General features: G+C 39.4%; 1 pseudogene; it reads left to right on the top strand.

The window, feature by feature from the left end:
* Positions 1–410: 410 nt before the first annotated feature.
* On the top strand, positions 411–5,718 carry LOC103633889 (nucleolar complex protein 2 homolog; annotated as a pseudogene).
* Positions 5,719–12,127: the final 6,409 nt, after the last annotated feature.

Below are 12,127 nucleotides of genomic sequence, written 5' to 3'. Positions count from 1 at the left end.
GGGAAACGCTATCCCCCTTATTTCCACACTTACATTCAAGCAAATTCTATCGGCTCGAATTCTACCACCGGCTGAGTCAATTTGAATGGGTGTTGACATGGTAGTTATTGGAAGATTATGTGCTTCTACCCATGATGCAGTAATGAATGAATGTGTTGCTCCAGTATCGAATAACACTTCTGCAATATGGGAGTCGACTCAGTACATACCTACTATCATGTCGGGTGTTTCCTGAACTGCTTTAGCCTCCAAGTGGTTTAGTCTCCCATGATTGTAGCATGGCTAAGAGCGGTTTCCTACTCCAGGCTGAGACACATTCTGCTTTACTGGGGCGCCAGGACCCAACTGCTGCTGGGCTGCCTTCTTTGGACATTGCATCACCCAATGGCCTTGCTCTCCACAGTGGAAACATGTTCTGCTTCCGCCTTGAACTGGTGCTGCTTGAGCGTTCTGTTGGGTCGCTGGGGCAGGAAGACAAGGTGCCTGTTGATTCTGCCTCTAAAACTGACCTCCTCCGGACTGATTGTTTTGGCAATTCTGCTGTTGGTGCTGAGGGTACTACCTTTGAAACTGCTGCTGCTGAGGTGGGCGCTGGTTCTGCCTGAACTGCTGAGGTGGGTTGCCGGAGAAACAAGGGCGATTGCTGCTTCCAGGCTGAGGTCCACTGAACTTACGCTTGCGATCCTCCATCTCTTTGCGCTTCCTCTTTGTCATGATTGCTCTGTCAATCAGGTGCTGAAAAGTGGGGAAGGTATGATTCATCAGCTGATACTGCAGAGGGTTGACCAAGCCTCTCAAGAATCGATACTGCCTCTTGGCGTCGGTGTTGACATCTTCAGGAGCATAGCAAGACACCTGTAGAAACCTGTCTCGATACTCACTGACGGCCATTGACCCTTGCTTGAGTGCCAGGAACTCCTCCTTCTTCACCGTCACCAGACCTGCAGGAACATGGTACTGACGGAAGCTATCTCTGAATTCTTCCCTAGTGATGGTGTCGGGGTTGGCATGGGTGGCGAGGTAACACTACTAGAAAACCCCCCTTGTATGTACGTTTTAGTTGTAGCGCACACAAAAGCGTCTCTACGGCGGTACATAAAGACGTTATTTGAAACAATTTTAAGAATGCATCAAAATGTTACGGTATTTGACACGCTTTTAACGTGAAGAGATACCTAAACACAATTTTTAACACGCTATTAAAATCGTATTAGAATGACACGAAATTAGACACACTTTCAATCGTCAGTAACCCATAGACACGTTGCAAAACACGTATTAAAATCGTCTATAGGAACCTTAAGACGCTTTTTGATATGCAATTAAAAACGTATAAAAATGACATAGTTAGACATGCTTTCAATACATGACTAACATGAAGATACGTCATAAAGCGCATCAAATAACCGTTCTTAGCCTCATAGAGATGTTTTTTATGTGATAATGAAATATCTCTAGTTGATATGAAATTAGATACGCTTTTAACCGTTACTACTTGAAGACACGTTTTAATGTGTATTAGCAATTTATCCTTAACCATGTAGAGATGTTTTTGGTGTAAAATTTAAAACATGTAACCTATCGAGGTATATTAGTCACCATAGTTGTTGTGTGGTATATCTTCCACTAGAGCTAACGTGGCATATATTATAGGAGGCTAAAACAATGTTAACATTAATTGTGTTTAGCTAGTGTATGTTGTATAGGTCTAATAAAGGCATAATAATAATAATAATAATAATAATAATAATAATAATAATAATAATAATAATAATAAATCAGAAAAATATGGTCATGCCCACTTGAAATGGGAAAAAGTATGGTCACTCACTCGATAATAATAAATATAAAAAGCGCCTGATTTGGGCACACTCATAACCAGAAAACATCAAAGCTAAGAATAATTAAATAAGCCATGTTATAAGTCTCATGGATTGTAGTATTTAATCAAATAGGAAAATTTGTACACTAAACAACATTAACCCAACAAGTTGGCACCTCCTATCTAAAGTAACACATATTAGTTCATTCTGATTCAGTGCAAGTAAAAAACCCACGATATTCTTATATAGCATTAGATGACCGGAAAACCTAAGCCTTGTCTAACTTTCTTCATCGAGTTATCACTACACCAAAAACATACACTTCCTATGGTTTTTTAACTTCCTACAACTTTTATTACAAACCATAGGAAATAAATAACTTCCGAGAGCCAACTGGTAGCTCCAGGTAATAAACATAACTTCCTACGATATTTTATAAAATCTATAGGAAATTAGCTTTCACATGCTGACCCGTGTGTGTGGTCAAACGAGCCGCTAACTTCCTACGACCTGCTCTAGAAAGTTAGCTTCTCCCGCTAACTTCCTACGACCTACTCTAGGAAGTAAGATTCTCCTGCTAACTTCCTACGGCCTACTCTAGAAAGTTAGCTTTCAGTTGCTGATCCGCGGGTGCGGTCAAACGAGCCGCTAACTTTCTACGGCCGCCTCTAGAAAGTTAGCTGCCCATGCTAACTTCCTACGACCTCATCTAGGAAGTTAGCTTTCAGCTTTTGACCAGTCAAACGAAAAGCTAACTTTCTATGGCCTGCTCTAGGAAGTGAATTAACTTCTTAGAGTACATGTACAACATCTAGGAAGTTAAGTAACTTACTACGACTTTACTCTAGGAAGTTATATTTTTATCTTAACCCGTGAATCTCCCTTATCTTCCCCCTCACTATCCTTTCTCGCTCACGTTCCTCGCATCAATTGTCAGTATGCACAAAAATATCAACACACACATGCTGTCGAGACATGTTACCCTACGTCATGTTACCCAAAGCCTTGACGCCGAGCAAAACGTCTAAAAAAGAAATTAAGTCGTCCATGAGTCAAACATAATAGCTAAAGTAAAAAAAATTGGACGACCCAAACACCACCCAAAACACGTCGTCCACCGCCACGCCCGCCGTTTCCCAGTTCCCCAGCAGCCAAAACCCTAGAAACCTCTAGCCAGAGGGAGGAGTTCAAGAGAGAGTGTGTGTGAGAGAGAAAGAGAGGGAGCGGGAGAGCCGGAGAGTGGCTATGGAGAAGCTGGATAAGAGAAAGTTCGAGCAGCGGTTAGAGCTCTAGGCGCTCCGCATCCCCCGTTAGCTCGCCTCCGCAGTTACCTGTCTCCTTCGCTCTGGGTAACGTTTCTCCCTTGTTCCAGGTTCCAATCCAATTAATCTGGTAGGAACAGGAAAAACAAACGGATAACTTAGTTATAGTATCTGTTGTGTCAACGACTAAATGGAGGCTCATTTCCCTTCCCCATATGTGATTTTAGTTATCTGCTCGACAAGCCAAGGGTTAAACCTGTTGTTGAGGACCCCGAGGGCGACAAGAACCAGCTCGTCATAATTCCAAGTTGGGAAAATACAAACTAAGTATCACAACGTTTTGTGTAGATTGTATCATGGAAGAAGGTTTGGACAGACAGAATGATGACATGAATCGAGATATCAAGAAGCAAAAGAAAAAGTTGAAGAAGTTGCTGGATAAGGTTAAACTTCTGTTCACCAAAAGACCTGGCATGCTCATTTTAAATTATCAATGTTCTTACAATTACAGGCTGTCCGCTCAATAGTTTCTTCTTGCCATCATGGAAAACATTTTACAACTTCCTTTTAATGGGTCTTATGTTTGTATGCCATTTTCTTTACATAAAGGTTTTCAGCATACAGAGCTCATCATATAATGTTAATGGGGCCTGGAAGAAAATTTGTGCACAGAAAAATGTTGGCGAAATTTCTGTAGGCTATAGCTGATAGTATTAATTGTATCATAGTATGTAACTGTATACTTTCTGCTCAATCGATTGGGTAAGCTACTAAGCTCATTTTAGATTAGGTCAGCTCAGCTCTGAACTTCTGGACCTGTTCATTTAATAAAGTAGTAATTGAAGTGCACCCAGTGTGTGTATTTTTAGACACAGTTTGTGGTTGTAGTTATGTAGAGATTCTGCACTAATCCATGAGTTTTTGATGTCACGATCTATGCAAGGTGCTTCAAATTATCTGCGACTGTCAAAAAAGAAACATATATGAAATGCTAGTACAATTTAAGTGAAATTCTAGGGTTGTGATGTACATTGCTTATAGTGATTTCAATATAGATTTTAAATATATTGTAGGACTCTGAATTTGCAAATTTTCTCAAAAAATGGCAGTCGGATTTTAAAATGCTCTAGAAGTAAAGGAGTAAGTATCAGTAGCTGTTCTTTTTTGCTTCTGCAGAACGCAAATACACTTTTTGCATGTTCTGTTTACACTGTTAAATAAACTTGATCTCACCAGTTTATTTTTGTTTTGTTATGTCTAATTTTAAATTTCCAATAGGATTCTGATGAAGAGGGTATGGATTCTATGGATGATGATGATGACTCCAATGATGGGAATTTACCAAATGCTAAGGTCCTTACAAGAAAGACGATAAGTGAATGGTGCCAGTTAGTATCAAAGGAACCTAAAGCACCTGCCTTGCGTAATCTACTAAATGCTTTTTGAGATGCTTGTCGATATGGTGTTCACTCTGATGGGCACTTGATGCAGAGATTTCAATGTGCCAGGGTGTTTTATCAAATAATAATGTTTGTTCTTTCTGAGTCGGACAACATTTTTCGTGCTCTTTTGGAAATTCAAGATGACATTAACAAAGGAAATATTATGAACCTGAGAAATTCAAAGAAATGGCTAACTGTTGATCCTCTCATAAAGTCCTACCTATCAAGTTCTCTTGACCTTCTTAGTCAACTTACAGACAACAAGATACTTGCCTTTGTTTTGACTCGGTTGAGGGTATCAGTGGTCGTTTTTTCTGCATATCCATCAACATCAAGTAGGCTTGTCAAGGTACTGCTATCTTGTGATGATGTTACTTGCTTAGAGTGTAATTCAGTTTTGCATGTTTATTTATTATGAATTTAGTTCATGTCTAAATCTAGTTGACCCAACTGTATTGCTATTATGAAATGAATTCATGTATTAACGAAGGCAATATGTTTATTTTAGATATACTCTTAACTTAGGGATCTTCGAGTTAGGACGTGGAGACACATGGTTCTGTTTCTGGCAAAACTCTATTACATGAAATTGTGATTGTAACAGGCTTGAATGCATCATCTTAGTCATCAGTTCCTGGTATATATTTGGAATGAATGCTAATTTTTATGTTTGGTCCTGTTGTTGGCTAGGTAGACCATTATTATTATACAAAAATTGTGAATGTAATAACCTAATAGGCTTCCTCGAGTTCTAGTCATCTGTCTGGTATATAATCTTATAAACATTTAGAAGGGATATTCTTACAAAAGCTTCATGTGGTTATTATTTATATATGTATTAATTTGACAGTTCTTTAAACAATTATACTGCAGTATTAATATTATTGGTCATGAATCCTTGGTGCTTAGGGTTCAAAAATCCGCTTGGTGTTCAATTACTACATACAATGTGAAGATAGAAGCTACATTTTGAGTTTGTTAAATTAATTTCATTTTTGCTGCAATTTTAACTTACTATATATGCTGCAAACACTGCAGATTTTATTTCGCTTGCGGGCAAGTGGTGATCGGAGTTTGTCTCTGTTGGCATTTCTTATGATCCGAGAAGTAGCTTCACTGTTACGTGACTGTTTGGATCACTGTTTAACTAAATCCTACAATACATACCTTGCCAGTATCTCCTTCCGCTAGATTCATATGTAAGTTTCAGGTTTGTTCTTGTATATCTTGGTACAATGTGAAATCTTACATTTTCATATATGTAGGGCCAAATGGAGAGGTTAGACAGATTATAGGGGAATTCACACTTTCAAATTTACTAGCATTACAAGGAGGAAAGGTAATTGTAGAGACAGATGAAAATGGTGTCCCAAATGAAGGGTCAGCCTCCATTCTTGGGCAGCACCTTGGCCATGTAGCAGAAAGCCCAACCTTAGCTCCTTTAGACATCCCAAGATTTGACAATCGCAGGTTTAATTCACACAAGGAACAAATAATAAAGGATGTTGAGGTAATTTTTTGTTATCGGTGCAAGCATGTACCTTCATTTTTTATATATGTACTAACATTTACCTTCCTGTATATAGCTAAAGTTTGCCTTCCCAAGGCAAACCATACATCTTACAAGGGACTGGATCCTAAGGACAGTTAATAATAGGTGGCGAGCGTACAAATCTAAGTTGAAGAAACAATACTTCAATCGTGACGAGAGAACTCTAGAAGAAATCCTAAGAGAGAAGCCACTAACGACTAATGAACATCAATGGAGATCTCTAGTTGGAATTTGGTGTCAAGAGCAACATAAGGTGCCATCTATTTACTCAACATGTTTATATCAATTTTTAATCAAGGAATGTTACATTATTTCTTAATCATTGCCTGTCTTTGCAGAAATTATGTTCCACAAACTCTCGTTGTGCAAAAGAACAGAAGACTGCACACACATGTGGGAGGAAAAGCCTTGCTAGATTAAAAAAAGAGATGGTGATAAATATTCATCCATATTTGTTAAATTTCACTATCATCTATCTGAGGATTCAAATGACAGCCAAATAACTCAATTATGCAGGAAACCAGAACTAAACGAAAGGTTCATAGGATAGAACTATGGGAGGCAGCTCATAAAAAGAAGAATGGTAGATACACAACAGAAAAAGCAGAGACACTGATGGTACGTACATTTTCTGGTATAAATGATTTATGCTTGATCTAAAAATTAGCTTATAGTTCCTTAACCTTCCTATATACTTGTTTCAATAGGCTGCATCTTATGAGGAATTTAAAAAAGGGCGAGGGGACAACGATGGTAATCGCCTTTCATCTAAAGATTACAATGAAGTGTTCAATGATATTGTTGCCAAGGATTTCAAAGCACGTGGGTACTATGATGATAAGTACTGGAGTCAAGTACAAGCTTTTCATGGTTTACCGTTTGTTATTCAAACAGAGGAAGAAAGAATGTACCAAGAGAAAGTAAATGAAATTGACAATAAAATGGAATCCGTGAGTGGTCTCATGAAGCATTGGCTTACTTTTATGTCAAAAAAGTATCCAGAAGATTTGACCCTAGAGATGAGAGAAGCTTTACAAAATGAAGTAAGCTTGCATTCAACCATGGCCCCCTCCCTCTCTAGAATAAGAGCATATTTTTAACAGTATGTTGGTTCAAATATTTCAGGGTGGTGATAGTTATGACCAATGCACTGAAAATGACACATCTGAAAATTATGCTGCCAAAGATACGAGTAGCATCCAAGAAGATTCAAATGCTGACGTGACCTCTCGAACAAATGAAGTGCATGTATACTTCCTTTATTTCAATTATTAAATATCATTAGCTACTATATAATAATATTCAAGCTCTTGCTAATGGCTTGTAGAACATGGTTAATGTCGAGCAGCAACAACAACAATCTGTCCATAGAAGTCTTGGACGAACTCAAGTCCATACATCTACACCACATGAGCAAACACCTTCAAAGGTATGTTAGAAAGGCCTACTCAATTACCAATGCACATGTATCTTGTATTATTTTGTATTTTGTTACCTGCTTCAAATTTGTTATTTTGCAAATTTGAATACTTGTAGTTGGATATAGATTGTTCTTACAGAATAGAAGAGATATAAAGGATTTTCATGTGAGATAAATTTGCAAAGTTTCTTTTCACCTGTTGATTTATTGCTCTTTGATTCTCTGTAGTTATTTAAGAAGAAGTAGCATATACTCTGCTTTCATTCAGTTGTTAATCCGTCTCATTTAGCATATATAAACTTAAGTGAAAAGCATTAAAAACTCTCTTTTAGTTTAGTTGCCTAATTAATTAGCTTTCTTTTGCAACTCTAGGGTTCAGTAATTGGTTCTTGTTCGTCTACATTCCCTATTAAAATCTAATATTTATAATTTCCTTTTTCTATAATAATTGAGTGAAACTATGCCTGTAGGAGGCACAACTTGATGGCAATGTAGTCACAGATTTGCCAAGTGATCCTATATTGCACAACATGGTATGTCTAAGCTAATTGTATTATTGTTTCAATTAAAATTTAAAGCATAATTTGATTAAGTGATGCTATGATTTGATGTTTATTATAGAGAACTCGAAGGGTTCAAGCTGACAGCATGGGCATATCAGAATCAGTATGTGGTTTTATTTGCCTTATTTCTTTCCAATTATGACGTTGTTTTACCAAAAGATCATATGTTCATGTTTTGTAATTTGTAGAGACAAAAGCAAGTCTACCTTATTTCACTGATAAACAAAGGCAGAGTTGTGGCCAAAGGGAAGTTAGTGACTACAGATAGCCAAAGAGAAATATTAGGAGCAAAGCTTGGACCAGAATATTGTGAAAGCTTGGACCAGAATATTGTGGGGTTCTTGTTGAAGGCCTTGAAAATATTGAACTTGGCAATATTATAGATGAGGAGGTACCTAGACCATCTAATCATATTCGTACACTAATTGATGCTATTGGCTATGTTATTCCTTGGCCAATTACACATGTAAGTTTCTTTTTTATTTCAAATAGTACATGTGTCCCCATAACAACTTCAAATTGAGTTATTGATCTAACACATGCTTCATAGGTGAAGCAAGCTAGAAGCTCATCTTGTACCCGCAACAAGTTGGTACCTGTAGCACATGGACAAAGCTAGATGGCGTGGACAAAGCTAGATGGGAAGCCTAGTATAATTGCAAAGTGAATCAGTTAGATTCTAGTAGTTACTAAAATTTTTAAGTGATATTTGTATGATATTGCCACTTTGGCTTTGCTTCTTTGTGAACACAATTGGCAGTTACTGAACATGTTTGCTATCGAGTTAGTTAGCTTCTTGATATTTTGCCAAGGCCAAAAGCAATATTATTGAGGGTTTATAATTTGATTGTTTTAACATTCATCTCGATGCACATATCTATATATATATAAATATATAAATGAAAACATCTTTTTTTGGCACGTAATAAAGTGTTACAATATAACGTGTCTATATTATTACAAACAAATATAGATGTATGTACAAAATCGTTTCTACAGGTCTTAATACACACTTTGACGTTACTATATAACGTATTGATATGCGTAGGCACACAATACAAATGTGGCTATAGTATTGTTTCTACTTTTGTTAACACGCGTTTTGGCATTACTATAAAATGTGTCACTCGCCAGTTCAGCTGACACGTCACCTTTCCACATCACCTGCCACGTCATTTTTCCACATCACCTGCCATGTCACCTATCCACATCACCTGCCATGTCATCATTCGTGTCACCTACTATATCGTCTCTATACTCCTTAATGCGCAATAAAGCGTCACTATAAAACGTGACTAGTAATACACATGAATTATGAATGTATCTATAATATCGTATCTATATTTTTTCACACATAATGAAACGTTACTATATGACGTAACAACAATAATAGACACATGTTATATGCGCATCTATAAAAGCGTATCAATGTGTTTAAACATGCATCTAACATGTCTATGAAACGTCTATTCATCTAATATATACGCTTACGATAATCGTTTCTACAAAGTCTGGTACGGTCCATACGAAGACGCTTCTAACACGTTTTTGGAAAGCGTGCATACATTCATATAGAGACGAATTAAAGCGTGCCTATTGTCCAAAAAAGCATAGCTACAAGGGGGGTTTTCTAGTAGTGTAAGACTCCCACCAAGATTAAGCTACTCCTCTCAACAGACGGGGACCATACAGAACTTTCTCCATGTCATCACACTGAGCGGTATGCAACTCCTGCTCCACAGTGCGCAGCCAGTCTTCAGCATCCATGGGGCCAGAAGAATGAGCGAACACTAGGGGATGACCTCTCATGAATTCAGCACGCTTGTCCCTAGGCATCTGAGTTATCTGAGGATGAGGTGGTGGTTGCTACTGCTACTGCTGAATGGAGGCCAGAGTCTGACCGATGGCTTGAACTTCCTGAGTCTGCATTAGGAGCATCTGCTCGATGGACATTGGGGGTAGGGGTGGCAGCTGCTGTTGCTAGGGTGCCTCGTCCTGTGGTGCTTCCTGTTCCTGCTGAGCACGCCTTCCTCCTCTGCGCCTATTTTCTGACATCTGCAGAATGGAATCACATATCAGAACTGGTCTTGCAAGCTTGCAGCATAAGAAAAGAGTATAGAATTTTCCACAATACTGAACAGATGAACATCTTCACTGATTTCCAATACAGACCAACACAGCTTCTCAGATAAAGAGGAAAGTGGAATAAAAGGCTTTCCAACTTGATAACTAACTTCATTAACATTTAACAGGTAAACCAAGGTGCAGGGGATGCCCACACTCTGGTGACAGTCATTACAAAGATCCTAATCCAACATAGTCCATCATGACAAACATAAAAGCACATGATAAGCAAACTACCCTGTCTAACTAAGACTAACTAAAAGTAAGACTGAGACTAAGACTAAGACTAAGACTAGAACTTCTATATTAAGCATTCATTACAAGACCCAACACTGATGGTCTATGGTTCTAAATTTATCTTGGTCCTGCAGTCGGGGTCGCCATAAGCCTGGTGTCCACGCCGAGGTGAGCGGTACGGGTGCTGAGTCCCGACGGGAGCGGGGAAGCCATCCTCAAGGTGACGATGCTCCGCGCGCTCAACTCGCAGCTGGGCGATCTCAGCATGAGCCCTACTCAGCTCATCTAATGCATGGTCCAGCTCCGTGTTTAGCACGACAGCTAGGTTGACTGTGCTGCTCAACATAGGATTGTCCTCACCAATAGGTGAGACAACCACGCCTCCTGTGCTGCCAGATGGGCGGCGGGGGTAATACTTCAGGTTGAGACCATTGGCTACCCCACCGAGCACTGAGCAGTAGTGCGAAAGCGCACGACGTGCGGCATCTTGCATGGCCGCCTCAGCCGAGTCCCGCTCAGAGATGGAATAGTGCTCTGAGCAGATCTCCGCACCCCGAAGAATGTTCTCCGGACGGCGCACCAAGCAGGTCACCTCCCATCGAATGTCCTATTTTGGCTGGACTGACCGGTCACTGGACGGCGAAGCGGACACTCAACGAGACGAGAGGGTAAGAAGGGGATGACAAATTTCCGGCGTTGTGTCTAAGACGAGCCATCTACAAAAGACACTGTAAGCATAAGAGTGAGAACATAACTAATATGACCAGCAAGTAAACCATAAATAAATGAGCAATTAGAATAAACAAAAGATTTTTAGCAAGGTATAGTATATAGTAGAACATAGGTTTGGTCAATATGACCAACTTTTGAAGGGATACCAAAGTCAAGGTGAGAATAGGGGTTTATAATCCTTAGAACGACCATTCTACTCTAGGTTAGCGGTCCTACAGTCAGCACGGCTTTGATATCACCTATGTCACACCCGGTTTTAGAAGGCAAACCGAATGCGAACCATGTACATGCCAGGATCAGCAATTCACGTACACAGCAGTTACATAACTGGACATCATCACACAATGCTCAAATAATAACATAAAAGGGGAATAACAGTCGATTACATCATATGTCTGAGACATCCACATAGTCTTCAACAATAATCAAAGTGCGGAAAACGAAACGTAGATACACGTGGCCTTCACAGGCAGCCAACTGGGGGTTGCCGCTAACCCACGCCTAAAACTCATCATAATCTTGGAACTGCTAGAAATCTTCCTCCACGGCTTCATCTTGTCCTGAGCAGTGGTTGCAACGCGGACAACCTGGGGAGGGGGGGGGGTTTGGTGTGTAGAGCAAGGGTGAGTACACATCAACATACTAAGCAAATGTCTTGTTTTGGCTGTAGTGGACTAGCTTTATGTGGGGGTAAGCCAAGCAGTTGCTTTTAGTTGGTCAGATTATTATTACTAGTAGAGAGAGCCAAGTTTTAGTATTAACCCACGTTGTTAACCCAAACGTACCCTTTCCAAACGGAAAGAATACCACTTACCATTACCATAGTCAATACCAAATCCGCCATTCTCATCACCACCTGTAATCCGAACATCTTTGATCAAGTATCACTAATCAATGGAGCTCCCTTGGCCACTCATAACCGCGAGCATGGCTGATATATCAGTTTCAAACACTCTACAGAGGTTGCGCACT

Source organism: Zea mays, chromosome 7 (genome assembly GCF_902167145.1).
Source record: "Zea mays cultivar B73 chromosome 7, Zm-B73-REFERENCE-NAM-5.0, whole genome shotgun sequence".
NCBI classification, from domain to species: Eukaryota; Viridiplantae; Streptophyta; class Magnoliopsida; order Poales; family Poaceae; genus Zea; species Zea mays.
This window is presented reverse-complemented; position numbering and strand designations above follow the sequence as displayed.